A 6,922-nucleotide genomic window follows, 5' to 3' on the forward strand; every position below is an offset into this window, starting at 1 on the left:
GAGCACTTCAGACCAGTTGAGTCACGTCTGTGATGGAGATTGAGGAAATATGCAAACACACTTCAAAGTAAATCTTATATCTTTAATCTTGTAACACCTTTAATATGAGATTAATTATTATTCCTAAAAGTAATCAATCTTGTTCCAATTCAAAACTTCCATTCACATGTATGATAATTTATGATAAACTAAATCATAAACAGGAATCATCTTACTGGGTATGAAGTAGTCCAGTGGCATGCATCTGAACAGCGGCTGGTGCTGCTGCACCACTTCATCTCGACCACCTCATTGATCAGTATTAGCTGCGTCCAAAATGTGATTAGTGCATGTACTCGTTTGAGTGCTGCTTGATGAAATTAGAGTCCCAGACAAGCATAATAGAGTTAATGGGAATGAAGGGCAGCCTGCAGACAGCTGTGTGAGTCAAGTGAATCAGAAGCTGGCTAATGCCTTTTATCAGCTGCTAATTAAGTTCTGAGGCAACATATGGTAGACATCCACAACCCATTGGTCAAATAGTTTTGACTTAAGCTTAAAAATAAATAGAAAAGCATTGTTTTTATCCTAATTTTAGAACCCGATACATTGGTATTTTAAGATGTCATGTTGACAAAAGCGCAGGTTAACCATTGCAACATGAGACCGGTTTGGTCAAAGGCATTTGAAAGGCAGTGGACCACTGCGGCCAGTATGACCCTGCCTGCCCTGGCCATTGAGCACCAAGTCTTTCAGACTCATTTGAACAATACTGAGCGGTGTTCGGCCTCAGACCAGCCGCTGAGCCGATTACAAACCGGACCTGCCACAGAGGAACTGCCCACACATCCAGCCATCAGTCCCAAACCCAACCTCCTGTTGGGGCCAAGGTCATTGTCCAGGCTGACCCCTGCTCTCCCACCATGTTTAGACATGTCCCTACACAATGTGAGGCCCGAGGTGTCTTATTAGAATATAGTCCGGATGAGAGAGGGCAGAAGGCTCCGGACCACTGTGTCATATTGGCATGGCGACTGGCCAGTGCCTGTTGCTGGACATTCCTGGTCGTCCCAGATGTGCAGGTCTCTTTGTAGGGGGCAGGAGGAGGAGTTACACCACGGATGATCCCGTATTACTGGGCCAGGCGGCCTTTCAGGTGGAGCTTAGTTTTGTTGGTGGGGTTTGGTTTTATCCTCCTTCCAGTGTTGCCTCCACTAAGTTGAGCTCTTTGATGTTATCATACATTGACTACCCGAAAGCAACAATTTACACAGAAATTACATCAACCATTGGTATACAATGTTTGCTTTAAGAATCACATTCATGATAAGTTTACCCAAAATGTGTGTCAGAAATGATTCAGAGCATCTAATTGTTCAATTGTAGCAGATATCTGTCTATGTCAGTGGGTGTTAACCCTCAGTAATCTATTCCAACAGCCATATTTTAGGTGTCCCAAGTGCTGATTTGGGATTTTTTGTATTATTAAACATTATATTACCAATTCATTATTAAATAAATGAAGGAGAGAGAAAATCAAAAGAAACCCATAAAAAATGCATGGCAGATGAGGAGCTCCACTTTACAATTTATTTTGTATATAAGATAATGAAATATTTATATTTCACAAAATCCAATACCTAATTTTTAAGCAACACTGATTTGTTTCCAATCTGAGTTTGTATCACTCAGTAGCAGAATCTGACACAAACCATCAGATTGAAAGAATGAAAGTGGTTTCATCTTGAAATGTTGTGGGGCTCAGCTGAGCTCCAGAGCTTCCTGCAGCTGTTGTCTGTTTGGGCTGTATTAACCTGCGGACCCCCATTCACCCCTCACCTCTAACTCCCTGTGTGTTAATGTGTGCATGCTCGTGTAGTGTGGAGGCACTGTAGTGAAACGCCTTGTCTTTGGCCACTGGTCCATGCCTTTCTCTGTTGGGTTTGCTATGCACAGCCACAGGGTCTGTGTGTGCGTCATGGCCGAGGGTCTTGCTCTGACGCTCCTGTGTGTACTCATTCAGCACAGAGGTCGTGTGTCAGGGGTCAAAGGGTCTGCAGGGGGAGGGGGCAGGGATGACGGGGAGCAGGCTGGAGGTGTGGGAGGCACACATGCCTGAAGGTAGGTAGACTGTCTTAATTGGCCCCTGGAGACCCCTGAGCGTGCTGCGGCTGCTCAGAGGTGTGTGTGTGAGGATGCATCTGGATTGAAACATGAGGACACTTTGTTTGGATATTACAAATGTATGCAATAATGCACACTATAATAGCTGCATGTTTACAAACTGTCATGTTGAATATGTAGAATTATTATTACAGTTTATGTTTATTGCTGGCCATATGAATGCATATGAATGAGTGCAAGAACAATACTTTGACACCTATGGATAAACACATTACAGTAATTAATGACACAGTAAGTATTGTTGGGAATAGTAAGAATTTCTATGACACATTCAATAATGATTTAGTCCTAATTCAGATTAGGCAATTCCAGATCATCAGGTTTTTGTGATAGAAGCTATAGCTTTTCTGTGAATTGGTTGTGGACGTGTTTGCTCAGGGACAGGCGGCCTGTGCCCTGCGACCACATTATCCACCTATTAAAGTCCTGCCATTATTTACCTTGGTCCTCTTAAAGGGACGGGCCGTGTCCAGCCCATGAAAGGGCTGCAGAGGGTCTATTTCACTCCAGGCTGGAGCGAGGAGGACTACAGTCAGTGTTGGCAGAGCAAACATTCCTGAGCACCCAGGATCACACAAACACAAGTCAGACAATGCACAGGAAGAAGCGCCATAAATCTATGTGTGGAGAGGTTGAAACATGTGAACTTTTTTAATTACAATACAATTTAGAGATACAAAAAACTAATATAAATGCATCATCCTTACAAATAGTTTGCAAAAAACTACGACAACATCGAAAGCCCCTACACTAAAGCCGATGTCAGCAGAAAGAAAGCCAATAGCATTACCATGAATCTAACAACTATATTTAAACAGTTTAGGCATAATTATTTTCTCTTTTTAAGCACACATAGGCCTTTTGTGCTTGGATCAGCAGGTCATGTTTTCTTTTGACTTACTTTTAGTAAGTCAAGTAAGTTAAGAACATATACCACAGCTAAGAAGAGATATTTAAACTTCCTATAAGTTATCTGTCCTTTTCCTCTGTATCTACCTGCGTTGCAACAATGAAATTTCCCCATGTGTGGACAATAAAGCAATATCTTATCTTATCTTATCTTATGCTCTTTGGGTATTTAACTGTAACATATGTAGATAGAACAGCTTAATTATAGAAATGATAAAATCCTGTTTAAAACTGAAAGACACCGCCTCCTCATTATGACATATCACTGTGGTAAGAAGATATTTATCTACATATTGTAGTTAAAAAAAATAAATAATAATAATAATAATAATATCGCAATTATGGACTGGGCTGTGGGCGGAGATAGAGGGTAGATAAAAACTGAATTTTCTGAAACCTCAAGCCTCAATACAATAACACCCAAAGCCAAACATACGTTAATCCATCATAATACAACTTTGAGCAAACTGGAGAGGGATCACCTTTGTGTCCTTCTTACAAGCTGTTAAAAGTGTGTGAACAGTTTGCATTGGCTTTCGTCATATTTGTTTCTATGTCAGTCTAAAGTGCTTGTTTATTACTAATAATGTTTCAAATTAAAATATATTGCCAAGAATTCCATACAGTATGTGTGCAACCTCCATTGAATCCATTATATCACAACATAATGCAACACATGATTAGACTTTTCATTTTGTTCACAAAGAAAGCAGCCAATGCTTGACTGAAGTCAGATAAAAGATGGTCATTTCTTTTCCTGCACAGACGTGTTTGGACAAGTCCTGACCCGGCTGCTGTCCGTTGGTGGCAAAGCTGTTCTCCGGCAACAGTCAAACAGTCAGTGGACAGAGTGTAACGGAGCGAAACCTTGACTGACTTGTCCAATATTTGCTGGTCCAGAGAGGAGGCGTGTGGAGGCTGCTGCAGGTCACAGGGTCAGCAGGGCAGGCCTTTCAGCGTGGACATGACTGACCAGCAGGTGAGCAAACACACGCTCCCACAACAGCAACCAGGACACAAGATGGATTTGGTTTTAAAAGTTTGGTTCAGTTTCACAATGTATAACCCCCAACAATGTAAACAATGGCTGGCATGAATCTATTTTGCCACGCTTCACAAGATGTATTACGGTAATATTGATTTTCCAGCTGCCTAGAAGAATACTTTAAGATTATGTTGTTACAATACCAGTATTAGTGCTTTTACTTTCTTTCACTGATCTCCTCTGAGGTCAGCACAATCTTTTGACCCTCTGTTCTGGTCTGAGACTTTGATGAGGGACAATGTGGCATGAATGCATAGCAAATGAGTGTATGAAGGACAGCAAGTAGGGCACAAATGATGTGGTATGATAACCCTAAAGAAAAATAGAAGGTAAATTCAATCAAATGTATTTTTGTGGAGCCAAAAATCCCGACAGCATTCGCCTCGCAGGACTGTACAGAATGTTTGAATTAACAAACAGAAACAGTTAGAAAAATAAGTTTATCATTTAATAAAAGACAAGCAAATTGACCAACAGATACAGGAAATAAACAAATGGATGAAAACTCAAAAACAAAATTTAAAAAAGGATAGAATTGAACAATTCTGGCAACAACAATATTCTGATTAGCTTGTTTCCCATCTTAAATCCCTGAAACATGTAAAATAGGCTGGTTTGGAGATGCAGATCTAATTAAAAGCATAAGTTTGGACAAAATAAGATTAGATCAGCATTTCCTCAGTGAGACAAAGGAGCACTGTCTAGTTACTTTATAAGGCTGGTTGTTTTTGAGGTCGGCAGCAGCCTGTTTGCTTTAGGTTTTAGGCCTGCTAAGATACCATTGACAACGAGTCAAGTAATGTCACCAGACCGTTTTTTGGTGAGGCCTCAGTGTGCCACTTAGGCAATGAAAGCCGGCCCTCAGTCTTCCCCAGTGCCGCAACAAGTGCAGCGCTCTGTCAGATCCTGACTGACGTAAACACTGTGGACAGATACAATTTCAGCCTGGCAACCACAAGCAGAATCTGGCAACCGTTTTTCTCTGTTTGTGTAAAGGCTGAGACAGCTGAGCAGCGGCCTCACCTGCTGGCCTCACTGGCTGCTATGAATGCTCACATAATCCCACTAAATCCATGCAAACCCTGAAGCGTCATGTGCTAAAAACACGGCAGTCTCTGAGACAGCAGTCGATTAAGAAACAAGTTTGAGCTGCAATCACCTTTTCCATAGCAACTTGCATATCTCTATTCTTTTATTCTTTTACAAATGTTCCTAGTCCCTCACCATCCATCAGCTGTGTGATGCTACAACATAGTTTGACTTCCATTTGTGACCGTCTCAATGGAGCGCTTGTCATGTGCGGTTTTAAAGGAGTGTTTCACCATTGCATACTTTTTACTACATCCCCTCTGTGACAGTTAAGTGTGAAAATATTGCAGGCCAACTTCCTTATTACGTTTTATGTTTTTTGAGGCGGTGTGTGACCCATTTGAGTGGACAGTGTACATGTGCAAGCTTCAACGTGAAAATATGGATTGTGCGTCGGGTTTATTGATGGTGGCCGATGGTCTGCACAATGGGCTGATTCATTACTGACGTTCAGTGAGACAGTGAGGTCATTTTATGGATTCTTCACAAATAGACGTCAGGCCTGAAGGGTGAGAACATGCAGTAGTCCTCTGCCCTGTCACCTTTGTGGGAGCTGAGTCACACACACCCGGGACCACCGGAGCATCCGCACTCAAGCTGCTTTCAGTTTCTTAAATTTAAGAACTGCCATAATTTATTGCGTCCAGAGTAAGAAGATGGGTTCAGTGTGTGTGTGTTGGTCCTGAGACAAGGAGGGTCACTGACCTGGGTGACTTGGCTAAAATCCCCATGGGCCTAATTCAGAGCAGGAATGGACCCCACAGTGAAATGGGAAGATGCCTCTAACATAATGAACACAAAGGCCAATTGTGACACTATTCCAAAAGGGCCAAAAGGCAGTGGGCTCCGGGGACAGTGCAGGGCTTGTCGGCTGAAACAGAGAAGGAAGCCTGTTGCCGCAACAAGGCTGTGATAAGATTCATCTGTGGTGACTGGACGACGCTGGTTTGTCTTTGAGGGCAGCAAGTGTTAGATTTACATCAAGTGCATTTATCTGCTCTTGTTCACTGCAGCGCTGATGAGGCACTCGGTCAAACAGCTTTACTGTTACATTGTTCAACGGTTTTCCTGTGACAGCATGATTCTTTAGAGCTAGATGGACATTTCGGAAAAGCCCGTGAAACAAAATGTTAAAATGTAAGTAGAGATGGACAAATACAGGTTTTCTCATTGCTAACGCGATACAGCTTATTTAAAATTCAGAGAAACCCAATGGCTAATGAGCTCCACCAATATTTTTGGTTCGATATGTAGGGCCAATTTTCATTATTTTTCTCAAATTCTATAACTTGAATTAACCTGTTTTACCACAAATCTATAAGACCCGCACTGTGGTAAGTCTTTTTTTTAGTTATCTGGTATGCACAAACCAAATATTGGCCTATATCAGTTTATAAATGTGAGACACAAAAAGGCAACGATCACAATGAAATGCCAACAGATAAATAGTGTGTGGTGCTCAATATTTCAGGTCTATACGGTTTTATGCTTTGAAGCAGAAGTGTGCAATTACATTACAGTGTGTGGAGGAATTATAGGACGCAGTGCCATTAAAGGACATGTGTGTTTAGATGACAGTGGTCTCACTCACAACCTCCTCCAAAAGTCAAGAACAAAAGCAGAGCCAACAACAAGACAGAGAACAAGAGGTAACATCGCTGCCTCTGCCAAGTCACACGCCCATCCCCACAATGTATTGCCCCTTTCTTACTCCAT

Source organism: Eucyclogobius newberryi, unplaced genomic scaffold (assembly GCF_026437365.1).
Source record: "Eucyclogobius newberryi isolate DKJ021-1_F unplaced genomic scaffold, fEucNew1.0.hap1 SCAF_9, whole genome shotgun sequence".
In the NCBI taxonomy this organism is placed as follows: Eukaryota; Metazoa; Chordata; class Actinopteri; order Gobiiformes; family Gobiidae; genus Eucyclogobius; species Eucyclogobius newberryi.